Source organism: Mytilus californianus, unplaced genomic scaffold (assembly GCF_021869535.1).
Source record: "Mytilus californianus isolate M0D057914Y unplaced genomic scaffold, xbMytCali1.0.p SCAF_4, whole genome shotgun sequence".
Classification (NCBI taxonomy): domain Eukaryota; kingdom Metazoa; phylum Mollusca; class Bivalvia; order Mytilida; family Mytilidae; genus Mytilus; species Mytilus californianus.
In genome coordinates, this window is record NW_026262690.1 from 74,323,981 (window position 1) to 74,335,730 (window position 11,750).

Here is an 11,750-nt window from a genome sequence, read left to right on the forward strand (position 1 = left end):
ACATCAAAATACCAATTCTGTGAAGGACCTTCCCAGATCTGGAAGACCTTCAGTAACTTCCGATCGTGAAAACAGAGCTCTTAGCCAAGTTATTCGAAGAAACTCCTTCATTAACAGTACAGTATTGAAAAGACAGTGGTTTCAACATCGTGCACTCTCCTCAAGAACTTTGAAAATCGACTAAAAAGGGCAGGATACCGTTCCCGAAGGCCCGTGAAAAGGCCATTGTTAACGCCTAGACACAAAGCTGAACGATTACGGTGGTGTCGAGCTCGTCGTCTCTGGAATTTGGTATCTTGGAGAAGGGTGCATTGGTCCGACGAAAGCAGGTTTTTGTTGCATGTCGCGGATGGCCGAGTTCGTGTTTGGCGGCAGCCAAATACCGCATATGCCGAAAGGAACATTGTTGAGACAGTCGCTTTCGGTGGTGGCTCCGTTATGGTGTGGGGATGCGTGTCTTATGACTGCAAGTTGGACCTGAAAACTGTTCGTGGTAACCTTAATGGGCAAAGATACCAGCAGGAAATCCTTGAGGCAAGTGTAATGTCGCATTTTGACAATCACCCGTTGAGGACAAGGCCCATTTTCATGGACGATAATGCACGACCGCATCGATCGCGGGCTATAGCAGCGTATCTTCACGACGAGTCAGTGGAGACAGTAGTGTCAAAAGGCCGATTCTGCCGCACTTGCCATTTTTAAGCACAAATCCAGCATAGGACCCCCAACCCCAAACATAAAATGCAAACGCAATACGTTTCAATTAGCCTAAGGGTAAATACAAATATGTCTTTTACACAAAACCCAAACACCTTAGAAGGATGTAATCCTAGGGTAAATACAAATATGTCTTTTACACAAAACGTCAGAGATACCCCAGCCCCAAACACCTTAGAAGGAAGCATCCCCCAAATTGATATAAATAAAGGGATGGCATCCAATAGTGTTGATATGAATATGGATCAGTTCAAAGATTTCTTTCTTGAGAATGAGGCGGAAATGAAAGATAGTACCCCAACTCCCCAAAAGCAGCAGTGTTGTAGCAACCCCAAAATGGAAAATATGGACGAAAGGACCAAAATGTGTCAGCACTGTGGTGCGGAGGTGCGTCAAAATATTGAAAATGATACTGCCGAAGAACCAAAAACTTGCGGCGCTTCGCTGAAGAGGAAGAAAGGACAGTTCTGCAAGAGTAAACCGGGGAAAGATGGACTCTGCTGGAGACACATCAAAGAACCACGCCAGCAGGAGGAGAAAGAGGATACCCCAGTCGGAGGGAAAATCGTGGTGAAAACCACCATGAAAGAACTCCGAGAAATCGCGAAGAAGGAGGGACTTAAGGGATACAGTAGGAAACCCAAGGGGGAATTGGTTAAGTTAATTGAGACCAAAACCGCCCACAAATTTACCCGCGAAAAGGTCTTTACCAAGAAGGAGCTGAGGACCATTGCCAAAAGACGGGGAATCACCAACTATTCCCGACTAGCGAGAGCTGCTCTGACTGAGCTGGTGAAACGGGATATCGAAAATGCTCCAGTGGAAAACGAAATAGAAATTTTTGACAGGCGCGATGCATTGAAAGGTGTATTTGGCACAGTCGTCATAAAACCGCTCAAGCAGCATGATTTGGAAACGTTTTTTCAGATAAGTCGAGGCACCATTTCCAATGAAATCGAAAGTACCCTCGCCCAAAAGAAAGCATTGAAGGTGCAGATAGTATTAACAGTAGAGTTAGTGAAATCAAACCCTGCAACCGGAGAGAATATCTACGTATATCCCACCTTCAGATCATATCAGGTTACGATCACCCAATCATCAGACCTTGATTTCGAGATTTCCCTCGTGGTAGAGAAGGTTAAGGAAAATATGGCCAAGTATATGCACGATGGTAGTGGATGGACATTTGGAAAGATCGATCAGCTAGAAATCCACTTGAACCAGTTTAAACCTCTCGCCGGGAAGTCTTACATTCCACTCCCACAGAAGCTCGGCCAAAAGAAAGCTATCATCAATGTGAGAAATGAAGATGATCGATGCTTTCAGTGGGCGGTATTATCAGCCCTACATAATGAGGAAGTTGATCGGAAATCAGCAAATCGGGTCACCCAGTACAAACCATGGGCAGGTGAACTAAATTTCGATGGGATCGAGTTTCCGGTTTCCCTTAAGGCCATAGACAAATTTGAGAGGCAAAATACAAATCTTAACATCAACGTTTATGGCTACGATGGTGTGAAGAAAGGTGAAGATGGGTAAGAGGATCTCCAAGTATATCCCCTGAGAATATCTGAGAATACCGGGGAGAAAAACATAGACCTTCTTTTCTTAACCAGCCCCGACAAACAGCACTACTGCTCGATTAAAAGCCTTTCTCGCCTTCTGAGCTCGCAAATCTCGGAACACGGTCACGAGCTTTTCTTTTGCCGCAGGTGCCTATGCCACTTTTCCAGACAGGATATTCTGGACAATCACATGGAGTATTGTAGTCAGAAAAAGGCGGTCAGGATCGAAATGCCGGAAGAAGGAACGTTCATCAGCTTCCGAAACCACCAACGCCAGATGAGGGTGCCGTTCATAATCTATGCAGATTTTGAATGCTTTACGGAAAAGATGGACACCTGCCAACCAGATCCATCACGAGCCTACACCAAGGCATATCAGCTGCACCAGCCATCTGGATTCTGCTACCGCATAAAATACGTCCACGGTGACTACAAAGATTCAGTCGTTTACTGTGGAGAAGATGCAGCCAAGAAATTTGTGGAGTGTATGAAAAAGGAAATCGAAGAAATTGCCAAAACCTATGAAACCAAAATCGCGCTGGTAATGACGGATGAAGATAATGAGAATTTCGCGGCGAGCACACTCTGTCACATTTGTGGTAATACTTTGGGTGGGGATAAGGTTCGGGATCACAATCATCTGACGGGGAAATATCGCGGTGTTGCACACAATGAGTGTAATCTAGCGTTCAAGCTCCCCAAATTCGTTCTGGTTGTATTTCATAACTTGAGTGGATACGACGCCCATCTATTCGTGAAAGAGTTAGGATTTGGGGAAGGAAAGATTAACTGTATCCCCAACACCGATGAGAAATATATCAGCTTCTCCAAGATTGTTGGAGATATTGAGATGAGGTTTATTGACTCCATGCGATTCCTACTTTCCTCCATTGAAAACTTGGCAAAGAATCTGACCAAGGATAAATTCAAGGCCACGCAGAAGTGTTTTGGTGATCACACCGAACTGATGATTAGGAAGGGGGTATATCCATACGATTATGTAGATAGCCCCACCAAGCTTGAGGAAACACAGCTACCACCTAAGGAGGCGTTTTTCAACAAACTCAGCGGTGAACATATTTCCAATGAAGATTACGCCCACGCCCAGCTGGTGTTCAAGGAATTCGGTTGCCGGACGATGCGAGATTATCACAATCTTTACTTGGAAAGTGATGTGGCCTTACTTGAAGATATTTTCGAGAATTTCAGGGATAACTGTATGAAAACTCACAAGCTCGATCCCGCACACTATTTCACATCCCCAGGGTTATCTTACGAAGCGATGCTAAAATTCACCAGGATCCGACTGGAACTTCTGACCGATCCGGATATGCTATTGATGTTTGAAAATGCGACTAGGGGAGGTGTGGCCATGATATCTCACCGACTCGGAAAGGCCAATAATCCATATATGAGCAATTACGATCCATCGCATCCAACCAAGTTTATGACCTACCTAGATGCAAACAATTTATATGGGTGGGCTATGGCACAACCCCTTCCCACAGGAGGGTTTGAATGGGCAGATCCAGAAGAGATCGACGAGATGTTAGAATATCCAGCAGATCATAAATATTCGGCGATAGTAGAAAGTGATATGGAATATCCTCAACGCCTTCACGATAGCCATAACGACTACCCTCTCGCGCCGGAAGCCATGGAAATCGACGGAGTTCGTAAATTGGTACCTCATTTGGGTGAACGTAAAAAATATACCCTTCATCTTCAGAACCTCCAATACTATATTTCCCAGGGAATAATCTTGAAAAAGGTTCATCGAATCATCAGATTTGAACAATCCCCTTGGCTCAAACCGTATATCGATCTGAATACCGAACTCAGAGCTCTGGCTACAAGCGATGCTGAGAAGGATTTCTACAAACTCATGAATAACTCAGTGTTTGGAAAAACGATGGAGAATATTCGAAAGAGGGTCGATGTTCGACTGGTGAACAGTGAAAAACAAGCCCTAAAACTGGTGTCCAAGCCCAATTTTGATCGCCGGGTCGTATTCAATGAAAATCTGGCAGCCGTTCACATGAAAAGAACCAAGCTGAAATTCGACAAGCCAGTCTACTTGGGAGCATGTATCCTAGACATCTCAAAGCTCCTGATGTATAAATTCCATTACGGTTTCATACAGGAGATGTACGGTGATAACGCCCGGCTGCTGTTTACCGATACAGATAGCTTGGCCTATGAAATTCAGACCGAGGATTTTTACAAAGATATTACCCCCCACGTCCAGGAAAAATTTGATACCTCAAACTATCCAGCCAACCACCCCTCCGGAATTCCATCTGGCGTCAATAAGAAGATAATTGGAATGTTCAAGGACGAATGTGGTGGAAAAAGTATGACTGGCTTTGTGGGACTCCGACCAAAATTATATGCATACAAAATGGATGATGGAGACACTACCAAGAAAGCAAAGGGAGTTACAAAGGCTGTCATCAAGCAAAATATTACCTTTGACAACTATAAGAGATGTCTTGACACCCAGCAGGAAATATACCGGCCGATGAATATTTTCCGAAGTTACCGCCATCAGATCTACACCCAGGAAATTAACAAAGTCGCTCTCTCGGCCAAAGATACCAAGCGACACATTCTCCCCGACGGAATTAGCACCCTTGCTCACGGGCATTATAAAATCGAGGAACAACATCGCCTGCTATAAATAAAGTTTGGGAAAAACGCAGAGAAGAATGAAATATCTCGAAAGAAAAGCAAAGGCTTTCGTACGTCAGAGACAACAATGGTCAGATGAAGAAAAGAGAAGATGGATATCTGAAATGGAACGTATCGATGCTCGTAATAAGGCTATGCTTGAAATAACCCTAGCCACTTTGCCTACCGGTCAGACGGAAATGCGAGAAATGATTCAGCAAGGTATAACACAGGAAGGTGTAGGGGCGCACGCTCGTAGAATGTTCTTAAATAAATGAGCAGCATACGGGTGCACAAACTAATCCTTCCCCACAAGCCCCTGTCGAATAAGGAATTGGAGAGAGCCGTCACAGCCCTAAGAATCTCAAGTTTCAGAGGGGTGTTCATGCGAGATACCCTACCACACAGCCCGCGCCGCATAGAATGTGGAATCTTGAATCACGATAGCTGGGAAGGTCCTGGAACGCATTGGACCTGCTGGTATAAACGTGGGCCGGTAAAGTATTACTTTGACTCCTATGGATTGCCACCGCCTGACGAGATGGTGAACTACTTACAGCCTGAAATTCGATATAGCACGGATGAATTACAGCAGCGAGGCTCGGTGGTGTGTGGTCACTTTTGTCTGTACGTGTTGAATATGCTGTCGGCGGGGAAGTCGCTAGAGGACGCGGTCTTCTCACTCTATAAATAAATGGATAAGTTTGGATCTCATGCAAGAAAGCGCGCATCCCTTTGGCGAATGCTGCAGGATTTGGATATGAACGACAATCGCATTACTAGCCTAGGACATCCCAAGGACAGCTCGGATGCTGTGACAAAACGGTGGGTAACCCAAGAGTTGAAAGATGGTATGAAAGATATTGATAAATTAGATTCTGAGTGTAAACAGATGCAGAGTGCAAAAGGAGTATGACTCATCAATCGGAGAACTCACAAAAAAGGTGATGACTGTAGAAGATAGCAAAGTCAATAAGTCAGAATGCGTCTCAACCAACGGTGGTATGATAAACGCGGACCTGGACATGCAAAAGTTTCACGTGCTGAATCTCCCACTCCCACGAACTGACAACGAACCCATCACCAAAGCAATTTACGATCGTCTACAGTCGGATTTGGATGCATTGAGGGTTTTTGTCGAATTGAAGCATGCTTAGTTTTCCAAATCTTTCCAGTCTCAAGGTTGAGACCGGAAAGGTTGTTGAGGATTATTGTAGATCTGATTGCGGGACCCACGAGTTAAAATTCTTAGGATAACCCTTCCACTTCACAAACACCTCATTAATCCCGTTCTTGGTTCGCCTGCGGAGGATCTTCTCTATGCGGTAGATGTTTTGATCAGTTTTTTGAAGTTCGGGCTCATAGAAGGATCCCTGAATTTCCTCGCCACTAAAATCCTTGAGGCGATAGGTGGGCGGCTGAGTGTTCAACACTAGGGAAATGGTGAATACTTCCTCGGTCCAGCGGGGTGTGTATCCCTTCTCGAATGTACCTTTCTTCTTGGTGATTCGGACTTTGTCGCCAGCACGAAATCGTGGTGGTTTCATGGGAGGTATGCTACCATAAAGGTTCCAATACACCTTGTTTTCATGCTCCTTGTGACTTGCGGCGACAGGGGTCATTTTGATGGATCGGTGCTTGGTGGTATTGTACTGGCGAACAAGATTATCCAAAACATTGATGTAGGTGCGTGTAGAGTTGGCCGAGAAATATTTGAACATTTTCTCTTTCATGGTGCGATTCCAGCGCTCAACCACACTCGATTTCTCCTCATTTTCGGTGGAGTAGAGCTCAATATCATGCCTTTGAAGCAGCTGATTTACATCCTTGTTGTAGAACTCAGTGCCTTTGTCTGTCCAAAGCTTCTTGGGCATACGCTCCTTGAACACCGCTTGAAAGGCATCCCGCACCGTCACCCCCTTCTTTTTTTTTAGTGGTATCAACCAGCCATATTTGGAGAAGACATCGATGATGCTCAGGATGAACTTATTTCCCTTGTTGTCCCTAGAAAAGGCACTCATATCAACAAGGTCGGCCGCCCAGGTCTCATCCACACCACCCACTACCACATGGCGTTTTTGAAACTTACGTCGAACTGGTTTGTGCAACTCCTCAGCTAAATCATCGGTCCAGCGAACTTTTTTTTTTAATACCCAGACCGAATCGAGCTTTGGTACTGATGATGGGTCCGACGATGCTGCGGTCCATGCGTTCGCGTGTGGTAGGGTTGGGAATGGTGTTAAGCGAGGCTAGCATAGCTTTGTCACAGATGGAGTTGCGTGCGGTTGTATCCTTGTGCTGGGCATAACAAAGATCGTGGTGATATGCAGCCTGGTCCACTCGATTAATGGGTTTTGACCAAGCCTTCGGGGTGCCATCGGGGAGTAGTCGCTTGCTAAGTTTAGTCCCTGGCCCGGTGAAGTTGTGTCCGGGGAGATGCATTTCCATGGGTAATCGGTTGATTAGTTTGTTCATGAACCCTGCACCGGTTGTAGCAACAAACTGAGACTTCTTGGCACCGCACACCTTGCAGTTGCCAACCTTCCTCCGTCTTCCGTTGCTGGTAATTGTTTCACCAGGGTTAACTGTGTCCGTCTTCCTACGACATTTTACGCAGAAGATCATCGTTATTTTATTTAAATAAATGAACCTTATGGATTTGTAACCATCGATCTCACAAGCCCCAAGGCAAATGGAAAATATCGATGCAAATTAGAAGAGTTCTATGAGGTATAAAATAAAAAAAAAATGAATCACTTGCAGGAATTTTTCCTGGAGAATCAACGGGACTTGGATCGGGAGTTTGAGAATGCTCCCAAGCCCTCACGACCACCCCCTGAATGCAAGCACGAGTGGGACTCGGTCGATATGACAAGTATGTGTTGGAAATGCGGTCGCACGATCATCCGCCCGATCGATAGCAGTAGAGGTGATTTCGACGCATGGAACTCTGGCCGTCTGTATGGTAAGGTGCAGCGTCCCCCACAACCCCAATGCCCTGCCAAGACGATTCGAGGCCACCAGTGCACACACCCATGCCGCCCGCGTAAAGACCTCTGCCTAAGACACTTGAATCTTCCGAAGAAAAGGGATCCGTATCAGCTGTGTAATACCTTCATGTGCAATTTATCGCGTAAAGACCTTTGCCTAAGACACTTGAATCTTTCGAAGAAAAGGGATCCGTATCAGCTGTGTAATACCTTCATGTGCAATTTATCGCGTATGGACGTTCGAACCAACGCTTCGGGGCGTTCACACCAACGCTTAAGGGCGTTCACACCAACGCTTAAGGGCGTTCACACCAACGCTTAGGGGCGTTCACACCAACGCTTAGGGGCGTTCAACAGCGTTCGCTCCTATAAATAAATGACGTTTATCAAGATTACCGACCCTAAGCAGCGTGAGGCGCTCGCAAAGGAGTTGCATGAAACTAAGCGGAGCATTCAAGCCAGCAACATGCAGCATCGTCTCGACAAGATTGGACTCAGCCGAGACCTTTCCAGGGTGCTCAAGCCTGTGGTTGAGGCTCAGCGGGAAGCAGCTTCAAAAATCACCAAAACAATCGAAGATTTACCTGCAGCAGTGCCAGCCCTCCCTCCTCCACCGCCCGAGTTTGCTGATCCACTACCCATCGCACCACCTACAGACACCGCCCTCGGACCTCGAGCACAGCAGTATTTGCAGCTCAGTATGACTCCTTCCGCCGACCACACCTTTGGATTGCGATCTGAAAACGATGGTATCTTCATCGGAAGCTCACCAGTTACTTTTGACGATGATGATATTTTCGTAGATGGTGTGAGGTACAAAGGAACCCTTGGCCTCTGGGAACTCATGGTGAAAAAGAAACCAGAATCGTTTGAGCCCGACGACCTTTACGACTATGCAGAGATCCTGAAAAGTTCCAGTGCCATGTATCAAGGCAATTCCACCCTCTCGAGAACCCCGAAGGCGAATAAGAGTTACAAGTGGAAGGAAATCGTATCCCACATCTACAAGAAGGATAAGTTTGGCAGTGGGCTGCAAACCATGTTTCTTCCTTCCAACTTCAAGCAGCTTCTCGATCGCTTGGAACTGTGTGCTGCAGCATACCGAGCAGGAAACAATGGTGTGCGCAACGAAATTGTGTCGATTATCGATGCTTTGAAAAGGGGTAGACATATCAGCATCGAGGAATATAAGGCACTGCATCGTAGCATCCTATAAATAAATGTTGCAAATCAAGAAAGGTTACGCTCGAAAGTACGCCTACGGTGGTAAAGGACTGTTTGACACAATCGCCAGTTTGGCTGGACGCATGTTTACTTCCTCTGCCGCCCAAACCCTAGGAAGTAAGGCCATGAACGCTGCCACCAATGCAGCCTTGAAAGGTGTTGAAAAAGGGGCTTCCAAAGCCGTCGACCATGTGGTTGATAAAGTGACCCGCCCCAGGAAACGTATTAAAACCCCTCAACAGCCTAGTGTTCAACGCAAGAAGCCAGAGCAAGTTCGGTTAAACAATCTAATCTCCGGCTCTGGTATCAAAACCATCCACGACTTCGTCCAACGCTATAAATAAATACATTATGTCTAACATCCTTACAATCACCGAAGGGTTGACCTTCGACGAAAGTCTCCAGGAATATCAGGTTCGAGAATACGAACCACAAGCCGGTGCCCAGCTGAACAATCCCGGTGCTGAAATCCGAATCAACATCGAAACCCAGGATTTGTTCCTACACCCCGCCGAAAGTTATCTCGTGGTAGAAGGTCGACTTCTCAAGAATGATGACACAGCATATGCCGATGGCGATCTTGTGTCGCTCACCCATAATGGTATCATGTATCTCTTCAAGAGCATCAGTTACAGGCTTTCCGGTCAGCAGATCGAACATATTAACGACCCTGGCATTGCCACCACTATGCTGGGAATGTTAACCTACCCCGACGACTTCTCCAAATCGCAGGGTCTCAACCAACTGTGGTATAAGGATTCTTCCACCGATGCTAAGGCTGAGAACACTGGATTTGCAGCCCGCCATGGATACATTATCACCAAGCCCACCAACAAAGGATCGTTTTCGTTTGCCATCCCCCTAAAACATATTTTTGGATTCGCAGATGATTACAACAAAATATTGTACGGGTTCAGACACGAACTCTCACTCGTTCGCGATTCAAATGCTAATGCCATTTTGAGAGCAGCTGCCGTCAACGATCCGGCAAAGATCGTCCTGAGTAAACTATCGTGGTTCGTCCCTCACATCACACCCTCAGACGAAAATAAGATGCAACTGTACAAAACCATCCAAAGTAAATCCAAAATTCACTGTGGATTTCGCATGAGACAGTGTGATTCCATAGCCGTTCCCCAAGCCTCACAGTTTAACTGGCGTCTAGCTGCCAAGAGTGGTCGCGAAAAGCCTAGATATATCATCGTTGCCTTCCAAACTAACAGAAGTGGTGATCAAACCCATAATGCTGCCGTGTTCGATCACTGTCGATTGCGAAATAACCATGTCACCCTCAACGCTGAACGTTATCCAGCAGTCGACTATAATGCAGCTTTCAACGAAAATAGGATCGCCAGAGTGTTCAAAGAGGTCTCCGACTTCAGAAAGAAATTCCATAACATGGACAGTCTCCTCAGTAATGGTGGGATTAATCCCTCCGATTTCATCGACTTGTACCCCTTGTTTGTGATTGATGTGAGTCATCAGTCTGAGCGTCTCAAAGAATCCACGGTGGATATTCAGATCAGAGCCGAATTCGCCCGTAATGTTCCAGCCAACACCGAGGCGTTTGCACTTGTCATTTCCGACAGAATCCTACAGTTTGAATCCGAGGGGGACAAACCTTCAAAAGATGAACGTTGTGTACTAAAAGTAAATGGATAAAATTCACCTACAACTCCTCTTTGCCAGTCACCCCGCCGAAGTCTATGCGATCGTAGTGAAGGCTAGTAAACAACTCAAGGAGCAGTATGACGGTATCGAAGAGTGGAAGCAAAAATATGTGACAATGGTCTACCATAAATAAATGGATAACACATTGTTGCAGCAAATTGCTAATAACACCGACCCAAAGCATGGGTTTTCCTTCATCGTCTCTGGAAACGATAACCAAATCCTTACCCGGTTCAACCCCCCCCCCCCCCCCCCACTACAACTCAAGGAATCTAAGACCTACGAAATGGCATTAGTAAACCTGGAAACCTATAACTCCATCCCCAACATTCATACAGGTAACAATTTCTTCCGCTACTCCCCCGACGATGGTGCCAACTGGTTTCCCATCGCACTAAGCACAGGTTCCTATGACATCGAAGACATCAACAATGAGATCCAGCGGCGGCTACGGCTCAACAAACACAAAACGAAGATCATCATCGATGCCAACCGGGCGACCCTAAGAGCAACGCTGACCCTCGCCAGACACTATCAAGTAGACTTCAACGTTGTCAATAGCATCAACGCCGTCTTGGGATTCGAGCGGCAGATTTACACATTCGATATGATCACAAACGGCTATATGGAAGGGGAACATATTGTAAATATCATCAGCATCAACAGCATTCTGGTGAATAGTGATATCATCCATGGAAGTTATGTGAATGGTACACAGCAGTCTACCATCTACAGCTTCTTTCCCGCAGACGGTCCTGGTATGAAGATCATTCAAACCCCAAAGAATCTAGTATACTTGCCGGTGACCTTGCGAACCATCAATCGCATGCAAACGTATCTCACCGATCAAGATGGTAGGCCCATCGATTTCATGGGGTGAACATCTCACCATCCGCTTTCATCTTCGTGAGGT